Genomic DNA, 11,999 nt, shown 5'->3' on the forward strand with positions numbered 1-11,999 from the left:
TGGTACTATGCCGAGTGGGGGGGCAAATTTTCGAAAGTCGCCTCAAAGAAAGTTGAGCTGGAGAAGCTCATTGAGGTCTTCCGCGATGAAAAGTGTGAGAAGCTTAAAGGTATGTTAAGTGTCTGAATTCTCCCCCATTGCCACTTTGCAATTTCCGAGTGATATTTTCACATGTTTTAGTTTTCTCACTGAATTCAGCCTTCTCCATAGATGCTGAAGAAGAGATTACGCGAATAGATAAAGATCTTGATCCCAAGAGAGGTCTTCCGAAGGACAGCGCTGCCTTGGCTCTCCTCAGGCTAGAAGCTCGCGTCGACTACGTATTGGGCTGTTCCAAATGGCTCCATTCGACCGTTGATGAGATAGACGAAGAGAAAGCCCCCTCAAAGATGCTCGGACCATCGTGAACTGTGTGAAGGCCATCCACGATGAACTCAAGTCCTGGAAGAAGTCATCGGCGAGAGCCAGAGCCGACGTCGCCCTTTCGCTCGTCTGCATCCATTGTAAAGGAGTGGATGAAGAGAAGCTAAAGAGCCTCTAGGTCATGAATAGGAAAAGCGCCAAGTTTGAAGACTTCATGGAGATGTTTAGGGCGGCTGCCACTCCGATTGCGGAAGGAATCGACCTCAACCCCTTCGTGGAAGTACTCAAATCTTCGGCCTCCGAGTGATGCTTCGAGGAAAATTATTTAAGTTTCAATTCGCCTCGGGATGCCGACTGGTTTTATCTAACCCCAAATTTTGAGCGAGCCTTGAGATCTCCCTTATGCGCACCTTTTGCTGAAATTGATTCTATTTATCGATATTCACGTTAGGATCTTATTTGCTTGGTCTTCTTTACTCGGGGTCCCTTTTACTTGGTCGAAATCTGGTTCACATCCGAGTCCCCGCATGTGGAGGTTATCCACATTCGGGTTCGTTTTTTACTTAGGCGAAATCTAATTCGCACCTAAGCCCCCGAGCATGGAAGTTGTCCTCACTCAGGATCATTTTTGACTTAGGGGTAAGCTAGTTCGCAGCTAAACCCCCGAGTGTGGAAGTTGTCTGCACTCGAGGCAAGTTTTACCCTAGGCAAAAGTGGGTTCGTTGCTAAGGGATGATTGTTCTGTTCATCTTGGCGTCCGAATGAAGATCTTGCCTTCATTCGGAACCACTTTAACTTAGGCAAAAACTGGTTTGCAGCTAAGCCCCCGAGCATGGAGGTTTCCCCCACTCGGAAAAGGTTTTACCTTAGGCGAAAACAGGCTCGCTACCAAGATGAAAAAATAGTTCTTGCAAACTTGTTGATGGTCATGTCCATCTTGGTATCTGAATCTCAATTTGGAACTGTTTTAACTTAGGCGAAAACTGGTTCACAGCTAAGCCTCCGAGCATGGAGGCTGACCCCACTCGGGGAAGGGTTTTACCCTAGGTGAAATCAGATTCACTACTAAGTGGTGATTTTTCTGTTCATCTTGGCATCTGACTGAAAATCTTGCGTTCATTCAGAACCGGTTTAACTCACGCGAAAGCTAGTTCAGAGCTAAGCCGTTGAGCGTGGAGGCTGTCTCCACTTGTGGAAGGGTTTATCTTAGGCGAAAACAGGTTCGCTAGCAAGATGACATGATAGTTCTTGCAAACTTGCCAATGGTCCTGTCCATCTTGGTATCCGAATGTCGATCATGTCAACATTCAGAACCGTTTTAACTTAGGCGAAAGCTAGTTCGCAACTATGTCCCCGGGTGTGGAGCTTGTCCCAACTCGGGGAAGGGTTTTACCCTAGGCGAAATCAGATTCACTACTGAGGGGTGATTGTTCCCTTCATATTGGCGTCCGAATGAAGATCTTGCCTTCATTTAGAACCGTTTTAACTTAGGAGAAATCTAGTTCGCAACTAAGCCCCCGAGCGTGGAGTTGTCCCCACTCGGAGAAGGGTTTACCTTAGGCGAAAATAGGTTCGCTACCAAGATGAAATGATAGTTCTTGAGAACTTGCTGATGGTCATGTCCATCTTGGTATCTGAATGTTGATCATGTCTCCATTCAGAACTATTTTAACTTAGGCGAAAGCTGGTTCGCAGCTAAGCCCCCGAGCGTGGAGGTTGTCCGCACTCGGGGAAGGTTTTACCTTAAGCGAAAGTGGATTCGCTGCTACACCCACTAGGGGCGTGTTTCACCGGAGTGAAGTATTTGTGAATAGTTGAGGAAAGAAAGCACTTTATTCTTTTAATCATTCAGATTCATTCAGGAATGAAAAGGGTAAGTTCTACGTGTAGAAATTGCGGAGCAGGTACGCGTTCCAGGTCCTGGGCTCTTCCACCTCACCGTCGAGGTTGTACAACTGATAAGCTCCATTGTGCATGACTTTGGAGATGACGTATGGCCCTTTCCATAGAGGTGCCAGCTAGTGGGGGTTTTGTTGGTCCAATCGGAGGACCAAGTCTCCCTCTTGAAATGCTCGGCCCCTGACTTGTTTGTCATGGTTGCGTCATAGGTCTTGCTGGTATAGTGTGGACCGAATGAGGCAATTCTGCTAAAAACAGCGTCAGTCCAGGTTAGTTCCATTCAAATCATGCAAATTACAGTCCAAAACAAGGGCAACAGAGTTTGGAAAAGTAGATACGATGGAGACGTATCAACTCCCCCAAGCTTAAAACCTTGCTTGTCCTCAAGCAACTCAGTTGACAAACTGAGAGAGAAAGAAAAACTTTGACAAACTCTGTTTGATCTTATTGTTGCAACTATGTCTAACTCATAACCAGAATTTCAGCAATTTCACAAGTTAACCACATAAGCAAATGACACAAAGGTCTCACGGTAAACTAATATCAATGGCATAATCAGCTAACGAGCAAATAATAATGAGTGTCAAATACCAACACTTCAATCAAAACAAGTATGAAGCAATATGAATAGGTGGTATCTCGCTAGCTCTTTCTGAGACCGCAAAACAAAAATACAGAGCACTTTCAAAGATCAAGGGCTGACTAAACATTGTAATTCATAGCAACGAAGATCCAGTCAAAGTCATACTCAATATCAATCAAAAGCAAAGCATAAAAATGACAGAGGTGCTCTCTAATTGGTGCTTATATAAGAGGAGGATGACTCGACAGGAAAATAAATAGACAAGCCCTTCGCAGAGGGAAGCATTGATTTGTAGAGGTGCCAGAGCTCAAGCTTTGAAAACAAAGATAATAATTTTGGGTGGCATGCTTTCATTGTCAACGCAATGACCAAGAGTTCTCAATATCTTCCATGCTAGTCATGCTCTAGGCGGTTCCCAAACATAAAAGTAAAGTTTTAACTCCCCCACCACCAATCAATCACACTCCACGGCTAGCCGAATCCTCGGGTACCGTCCATACTAACATCACTCCGGGGGGGAGTCTTGTTTTACATTTATGTTTTCGATTTAAGCGTGGAACTGGGCATTCCAATTACCGGCCCCTTTCTCATGAATGATAGTGAATAAACACATGTCGAGGATAACACTCCTAGAACGGAAGATACCAATAGCCCCCTGTCACCACATGAGCGGTTCGGGCATGCAAAACGGATTATTTCTTGAAGGTTTAGAGAATGGCACATGCAAATTTACTTGGACCGGCAGGTAGATACCGCAAATAGGTAGGTATGGTGGACTCTCATGGAAAAACTTTTGTCTTCATTTAAGTGGATGCACGAGCAGTATTCCTCTTAGTACAAGTGAAGGCTAGCAAAAGACTGGGAAGCGACCAACTAGAGAGCGACAACGGTCATCAAGATGCAATGAGTTTGACTAACATTGAATGCAAGCATGAACAGGACATAAATCACCATGAACGCGAACATCATAGAGGCTATGTTGATTTTGTTTCAACTACATGCATGAACATGCACCAAGTCAAGCCACTTGAAACATTCAAAGGAGAATACCATCCTATCATACTATGTTGGCATTAAAGACAAACCATTATAAGCTCTCAACTAAATAAGCATGGCATCAGAAACTATGATCTCTAAGATGTCATTGCAAATATGGTTCTGTCACAACAAAGCTGAATCTAGGTCGACAAGCTATTCATATTTACAAAAACAAAATAGATAGAGTTCATACCAGCTTTTCAGTCTCAGTCACTTCATCATATATCATCATTATTGCCTTTCACTTGCACAATCGAACGATGTGAACAATGATAAGAGTGCTCGTGCATTGGTCTAAGTTGAATCTGCAGGCAAACACAAAGGAGAAGACAAAGTAATATGGCTCTTTGAAAGCTAAACAGGTAAGCATGCAAGAACCACTAGACATTGAAACCAATATCTTCTACCTTGACCCAAAGAAAAAGAAAACTATTTACACGGGAAAACTCCCAACAAGCAAAAGAAGAAAGAAAAATCTTTTTGGGTTTTCTCAAAAGGACACAAAACAAGAAAATAAGAAAAAAAATAAACTAGCATGGATAATACAGTGGCAAAGTGTGAACAACGACAAACAAAGTGAAAGCATAAGCATGAATGTAAAGTCGGTGAGAACACGTACTCCCCCAAGCTTAGGCTTTTAGCCTAGCTTGGTCTACTCACTACTGGAATTCCAATATTTGCCGTCCGCCAAAGCTTTGCCGTCAGCCAGCGGACGGCGAAGAACCTCTTTACCGTGTGTTGGCAAAAAACAAACGGTAAAGAGGGGGCTGATGGCAAAATAAATATTTGCCATCAGCCACCTCTTTGCCGTCTGCTGACAGACGGCAAAGGTAGGGATGGCCGACGGCAAAGCTGTCCCACCCCACCCCTCCTCTCTCCCCATCCCACATCGGCCCCACCCACCCCTTTTGCCGTCTTCCTAAGTAGCTTTGCCGTCCGTGGCGGACGGCAAAGGGGATCAGCGGCAGACGGCAAAGTAGATGGCCCCCCGAATAGTTAACGGTCGCCGCGCGCCTCCCTCTCTCCTCTCTCCCACGCGCTCTCTCTCTCTCCCACGCACGCCCTGCGCCCCCCCCTGCGGGCCTCCTCCTCCTCCCTGCGCCCCCACCGCCGCCGCCGCCCCACCGCCGCCGCCTCCCCCCCCCACCTCCCCACCGCCGCCGTCCTGCGACCCCCCCTGTGGGCCTCCTCCTCCTCCCTGCGCCCCCAGCGCCGCCGCCGCCTCCCCCCCACCTCCCCACCGCCGCCGCCCTGCGACCCCCCCCCTGCGGGCCTCCTCCTACTCCCTGCGCCCCAGCGCCGCCGCCGCCCCACCGCCGCCGCCGCCGCACCGCCGCCGCCTCCCCCCCCCCCACCTCCCCACCTACACACCCCACCGCCGCCCTGCGCCCCCCCCTCCTGCGGCCCTCCTCCTCCTCGGTGAGTCCTTTTTTCCTTTTTTTGTTTAATTCATTAATTAGGTTAGTTAGGTTAGTTGTTAATTACCTATTGTTAGTTAAGTTAGTTAGGTTAGTTGTTAGTGGTTACGTACTGGTAATTAGGTTAGTTAGGTTACTTGTTAGTTGTTAGTGGTAATTAGGTTAGTTGTTAGTGGTATTACCCCTCGAGCTAGGTTAGTTGTTAGGTTAGTTGCTAATTACCTACTGTGTGTTAGGTTAGTTGTTAGGTTTGTAGTTGACCGTGTAGAGCCCTCCGGTCGCCGCCTATGCTTGCACTAGCCACAACGTTGAGGATATTACAACAGCTCGCAATAGTAGTTGTCGCACCGACACGACATCTCGACGACACCCCTGACACCCGTCACGATGCCCCGAAACCCCGACACGACGCCCCGACACGACATCTCGACGACACCCCTGACACCCGACACGATGCCCCGAAACCCCGACACGACGCCCCGACACGACATCTCGACGACACCCCGGCATGAAATATTTTTTTATGGAACCTGGAAAGTTTTATAAAGTAGTATAGGTAACCTGGAATGTTTTATAGGTAACCTAGAAAGTTTTCTAGGTAACCTAGAAAGTTTTATAGGTAACCTCGACCCCCGACCCCCGACAACACTCACCCTCGACCCCCGACCCCCTACCCCGACCCCCGACGCCTGCGCCGTGGTGGCCGGTAGCGACTGTTGGGGCAGCCCCCCCAGCGGCGCGGTGGTGGCCGCCCACACCGGCCAGGGAGTGCCCGCGGCGTGGTAGTGCTGCAGCAGCAGCTGCGGCGGCAGTGGCGGCGCCCCTCCGTGGAGTGGCTGGAAGGCCGGGGTGGCCCACGGCAGCGACGGCGGCCCGTAGGTAGTGGGGGCAACGCTCCGCGGCGGGGGTTGGGTCCCAGCGGGGCGGTGGTGGTGGTTTGCGGCAGTGGGGCGGTGGTGGTGTTGAGATGGCGCCGTCGCGGCTAGGGTTAGGTGCGGCGGAGGCTAGGGTTCCGGCTCCTTGGAGAGCCGGGCAACAGAAGATAATATCTATATATTTTAATATTTATTATTCATGTACATATTATTATTCATGTCAGTCATTCAATTTTTTATGTTGTACTAATTTCTTTTAATCTTTATCATGGCAGGTGTTGAAAGATGGTGGGCGCGGGTCCAGAGCACTCGACGGGTTCTTCCCAGGCGCCCCGCACGAGGGGTGGTACTTCCCTTCCACCCCTATCTCTCCGTAGAGCCTTGGCAGACAGTCTTTCGACACCAGCCGGGGGTTCTTCTTCGTCGGCGGCATTGCCCGCTGGTAGAGGTGCTGGTGGTGGTACAGGGAGAGGTGGTGGCCGCGGAAGATCCAGGAGGACTGTTGAGCCGTCCTCGCCACCACCACCAGCTCATTCACCCGAGCATAGGACTAGTATGGTCGACCCGTTTGCGGAGGAGGCTACGGGGACTCCGGTCCAGGAGCCTGGTGTTCACGGGCATTCGTCCCATGAGACTCCGGTCCAGGAGCAGCCTCGGGTCGAGGTGCATTCCGCCCAGGAGCAGACGGAGGAGACTACGGTTCCGGAGGCTTCACCCGACGTGGAGAGGTCCGGATGGGAGCCTTGGCCGGATCGTACCGAGTTGCCGGATTGGACCGAGGGTCTGGGTGGCTCAGGGTGCGGGGATGGCGGGGATGAGCTTACGGATAGCGAGGGCGATGTGCAGGTGGACGGGGCCCCGGCTACCGTGTACAAGCGTGGTAGTACACGTCTCCCGGTCACCCCGGCTACCCGCGAGCAGAGGCCGGTGATAAAACCTGAAGGAGATAGGTAAGTACATTTACCCTTTTTTTAGCTTTTTCCTTCAAGTTTGTTCAAATATCTAATGCATTGACCTTATCATACTGCAGGGGATGGGTACACCCTCTTGGAGTCCGCAGGCCAAACTCCATCATTGGTGTGCTTTGCCGCAAATTTCCCGGGGTTTGTCACGTTGCCTGGTGAGGGTCAGGTTCATACACTAGGATTTACCTGGGAGCACTACCAGGCTGCGCAGGCCCCGCCGGAGGAGATTATAGATGGTGTCTTGTGCCACACGAGGGCCGAGATGGTGATCAGGAGCTTTTGGGTAAATTATCCTTTTACAGAATGTAAAATTAAGCATATACCTCATTATTGTACTAATCGGTGTTTTCACGTTTGATTGCAGACCTTCTATAGGTGTGAGGATGGATATGAGGAGGCGGCGGCCAGGGTTCTCGAGGTCGAGTGTAGGCGGTTACTACAGAACTTGCGCCACGAGGCTCGGCCGCAGGCTATTCGAGATTACTACGCCACGCGTGGTATTAAGAAGGAGAAGAAGGATTGCCGCGGAAAGTTTCTGAAGAAGGAGCAATACATGAAGGTAATTACCTATTCTTAAGTCCTTCTACGTAGTTTTCTTGATTTCATTCATAGGCGTAGCGCTGAAAATTCTTTCTAATAACTTACAGGTGCCCCCGAGATGGTGTGCGGATAAGATGGATTGTTGGGAGGCGTTGGTTGATGAGTGGTGCACAGGCAGCTGGCGAGCCGTCCACGATAATGCGAAGGATCGGCGTAGCCAAATGGTTGGTGTGCCACACCATCAAGGCAGCGCCAACTTACTTCAGTTTGGACGAAACTGGGTATGTGATTTGCTTCATGATTCATGCAATTCATTCTTATGCTAATATTTTGTTCCTCTCTTTTAGGCGCATCACAATAAGACTGAGATGCCACACTTGTACGACGTTTATGGCATGGCCCATACTGCCTCGTACAAGAAGGCGAAGGCATTCTCTGAGTCTGACCTGGATGATCCCAGTAACTTCACCAACATATCATCCCACCAGAAGCTCGTGGCATACAGGGACGCAGGGAAGGCTACGAAAGGGGATGACTTTAACCCTAGCCAGGAACCTTTGGATCCACAGCTGGTGATGATATCTGGTGGCGGGAGGCCCCATGCTCGATAGCCATTGGAGATGGGATAATACGTTGTCCACTCACTCTTCCGGAGATCAAGGCACGCCAGTCGAGCAACTATCCTGAGATAACGCGTCGTCCACGGCCAGTCGAACTTGCCATCGAGGTTAGTTGTACGGACTAAGAACACTTTCATCCATTTCATTATGTGTGTCACCATAGATCATTACTATGGTAACGAGCAATGGTTTTTCAGGCTGCTCTTCAGAAAGAGAGAGCGGCAAACCAGGCTGCTCTTGAGAAAGAGAGATTGGCAAGCCAGGCTGCTCTTCAGGCTGCTCTTGATGAGAGGGACCAGAGCACGGCACGATTGCTTGAGGAGGAGAGGGCCCGGAATGAGGCGGGTCAACGGGCCCTGTACGAGCTTTTTGTGGTATGTTTTTTTTCACATTAGCCAAATCATGTGTGTAATGTCTGTTTCAATACTAACTAATACGACCCACTCTTCAGGGTCTGTGTGAGAAGAGCGGTCAAGTCCCTCCGCCGATGCCCGTCTTCTCTTCGATTGGCACGGTGAGTTTCATTATAAACTAGTATTAATAATTGAGTGTCATCATGCTAACTGAGACATTGCAAAATATCTTTTCTGCAGAATAACTCCCGAGCGGCATCGCACGACCCTTCTCCTGGGCAACCGTCTCCAAACAAAGCCGGCGCAAGCAACCGTGGTGTTTCTCCTCCTTGATGACCACTACGGTAAGTTTCTCCTCCAAACTTAGCTTGTTTTCCTCTAAAATGAGATAATTAGCCAATTTAGCTCCAAGAAGACATAATTCGGTAATTTAGCTCAAAAAAGACATAATTAGGTAATTTAGCTCAAAAAAGACATAAAGAGGAGGAGGAGGCCAAGGCCAATTTGGCGTCCCAGCCGCCAGAATGTCATCGTGAGGGCGTCGACGTCCCGGATATGCCTGGCGCGTGGCATGCCAGGGCTTGGAATCGGTCGGCGTAGTCCTGGACCGTTGAGGTAAACGGTAAGCGGCCGAGGGGTTCAACTCTGCTATAATGGGCCTACCTAGGTGACGACGGAGTTCAACTCTGTTGGCTTCATGTCCTTGGGTCGTGGGTGGAAGTCGTTCACCCTTGCCCAGGCTTTGCAGGAAGGGCACGTCCTCCGCTTAAAGTTTGACGGGGCAGCCTCGCTCTTCATGAAGGCCTTCGAGAGCACCAGCGACAGCAGCCCTTCCGGCACCGATGGCAGCGACAGCTCCTCCGTTGGCGGAGTGGGGGCGACAGCGACTCCGAAGGCTCCTCGGGCGCCCATGTCAAGGAGGGGGAGGGTTGTGACTAAGCGTGCGTGACACCAGCGTTGAGATTCCTGGTGGTAGTGCCTCGAGCCCGATATTCTTTATGGGTGGCCAACCCATGAGCCATCCCCCGAGTGTGACGCCCAAGGCAAGATAACAAACATGGGTGGCCAACCCATGAGCCAGAGCTCGATCACTTAGATTCCTCGATGCTGCAAGGACAAGTCCCGACACAGATGTCGTGTCTAACCCCCACCACGGAACCATCCCACGGCAGTTGCGGGGGCACGCTAGCCCCCTGCAATGGTGAGACAACATAGCTTAAGTTTTAGACAAATGACACCATCTCAAGTGAAGGTTAATCGAGTATGTTACATATCCAGGAAACACCCACCTGGGGCGATGCAAAATACAGGGAATTTCTTGATTCGAACAACCATAAAAGTCACTTGAACGCCAGGCTGCCACGAGTGCGTGAGGCCGCTTGACGTCCCATGTCGTGGGGGTCTACCCCTCTGGTGGGGGACGGTTGGCACGTGAGGCTTCATGAGCCTGCGGGGTCCCGACGCTTCGCGAGGCGTGCATGGCCAACACACCTTGCAGCTTGTTGATCTCCTGTGCCGTGAACTCATGCGCCCTTGGCGCTTGGCGCCACAGTCCCAGCTCATGGGGCACATGCCAAGGCGCACCTCCACGGGGTCCCTGGGTGCTCCTCATCACACCGACCAAGCCATGAAGTTCTATGAGGGAGCTCCCAAGCCCGGCCTAAAGAAAGCGCTTGGCGCGACCTCCTATACCGGAGGGAGGCGGGCGCTGACATGAGCCTGTGATACCAGCATTTGCAATGACACCCTTCCCCTTGTGGGTCGTGGTTGTGGTGGCAGGGCAGCGTTCCCTAGGGCGCGTGCCGCGAGGCCACCCGCTCCGAGCATCTTCTTGAGGCAAACTTCCCTTCATTGTTGTGGAGACCACCTTCACACCCGACAATGCCAGCAATGCGGTTCCGGTGCCGGATGGTGTGCTCACTATGGGTAAACGGTAAACTTCCTATTGAACAGAAGTATCCAGCAACGCCACGCCAAAGTGACTTCTGAAGTGCTATGGACGGGACGAAATCAGGCCTTACTCACCAAGTGGTGGTATAAGCTTCATTGCGGATGAAAAGAAGTCCTTTTGTGCGGAGCTACAAAAGGAAGTTCAAGCTCAAGAAATTCTCTCAATAGGGATTGGGCAAGCAAGTTGTTTGTTTATTAGATCTTACACGGTTGTGAGACGGGACGTCAAGTCAACCAAGTACGTGTGTGTTCATAGTGTCCCAGGCATGTTAGGGAATATCCAGATTAGTCTTCAACTAGAGAAAGGATAGGAATATCCTTTGCTGAGTTTTCTTCTCCAGCGGATGTAGCGGTAAAAGATTATATTATTTTCACGGTCTAGTTACGTCTTTCCTCTCCCTATCTAAAGAGCACTATTAACATAGACCCTCTCCTGACTCTCCATCATTTTCAGAAAGTAGAAGATCCGATCTCGTCTGTTGAATTGATCAGAAATATGGTCATATCTTCGTTATCCCAATAGTAAACCTTCTTACTTCTCTTCGCATATCGAAAGATGCAAAAGATCTATTATTAGCTTATATATAAGTTGTCGAAGGTCCGTAAAAGCCTTGATGAGGAGAAGATGATATTGGAGTTGGATGTTGCCGAGGTGCGTGACGATCACAAGATCAAGATGAATGCAATGCACTTGAAGATTAGAAACATTAGAAAATATGCCATAATAAGCTCCTCCTCTTTCTTCTTCTTCTCCTCCTCCTCCTCCTTCTTCTTGATTTCTTCTTCTTCTCCTCTTCCTCCTCTTTCTTCTTCTTCTCCTCCTCTTTCTTCTTCTTCTTCTACCATAATAAGCTCAAAATGAAAAGAAAGAAGAAGAAGAGATGAAGAAGAAGAGAAGAAGGAGAAGGAGGAGGAGGAGGAGGAGAAGGAGGAGAAGGCCAAGGACCTTCTATCCTTCTCCTCCTCCTCTTTCTTCTCCTCTTTCATATTATCCTTGCTTTAATTAACCCAACAATGACATAGTTAGCCCATTTAGCTCCAAAATACCGTAATAAGCTCAAAATGGCATAAGAACCTTGGTTAGCTCATGAATATTATATACTTAGCTTCTTTTCCTCTAAACGGACATAATTGGAATATTTAGCTCAAAAAAGACATAATTAGGTAATTTAGCTCCAACAAGAGGAGAAGAGGAGAAGAAATAGGCAAAATGAAAAGAAAGAAGAAGAAGAGATGAAGAAGAAGAGAAGGAGGAGGAGGAGGAGGAGGAGGAGGAGGAGAGGGGAGGAGGAGGAGGAGAAGGAGGAGGAGGAGAAGGCCTATCCTTCTCCTCCTCCTCCTCCTCCTCCTTCTTCTTCTTGATTTCTTCTTCTTCTCCTCTTCCTCCTCTTTCTT

The sequence above is a fragment of the Hordeum vulgare genome, chromosome 2H (genome assembly GCF_904849725.1).
Source record: "Hordeum vulgare subsp. vulgare chromosome 2H, MorexV3_pseudomolecules_assembly, whole genome shotgun sequence".
NCBI classification, from domain to species: domain Eukaryota; kingdom Viridiplantae; phylum Streptophyta; class Magnoliopsida; order Poales; family Poaceae; genus Hordeum; species Hordeum vulgare.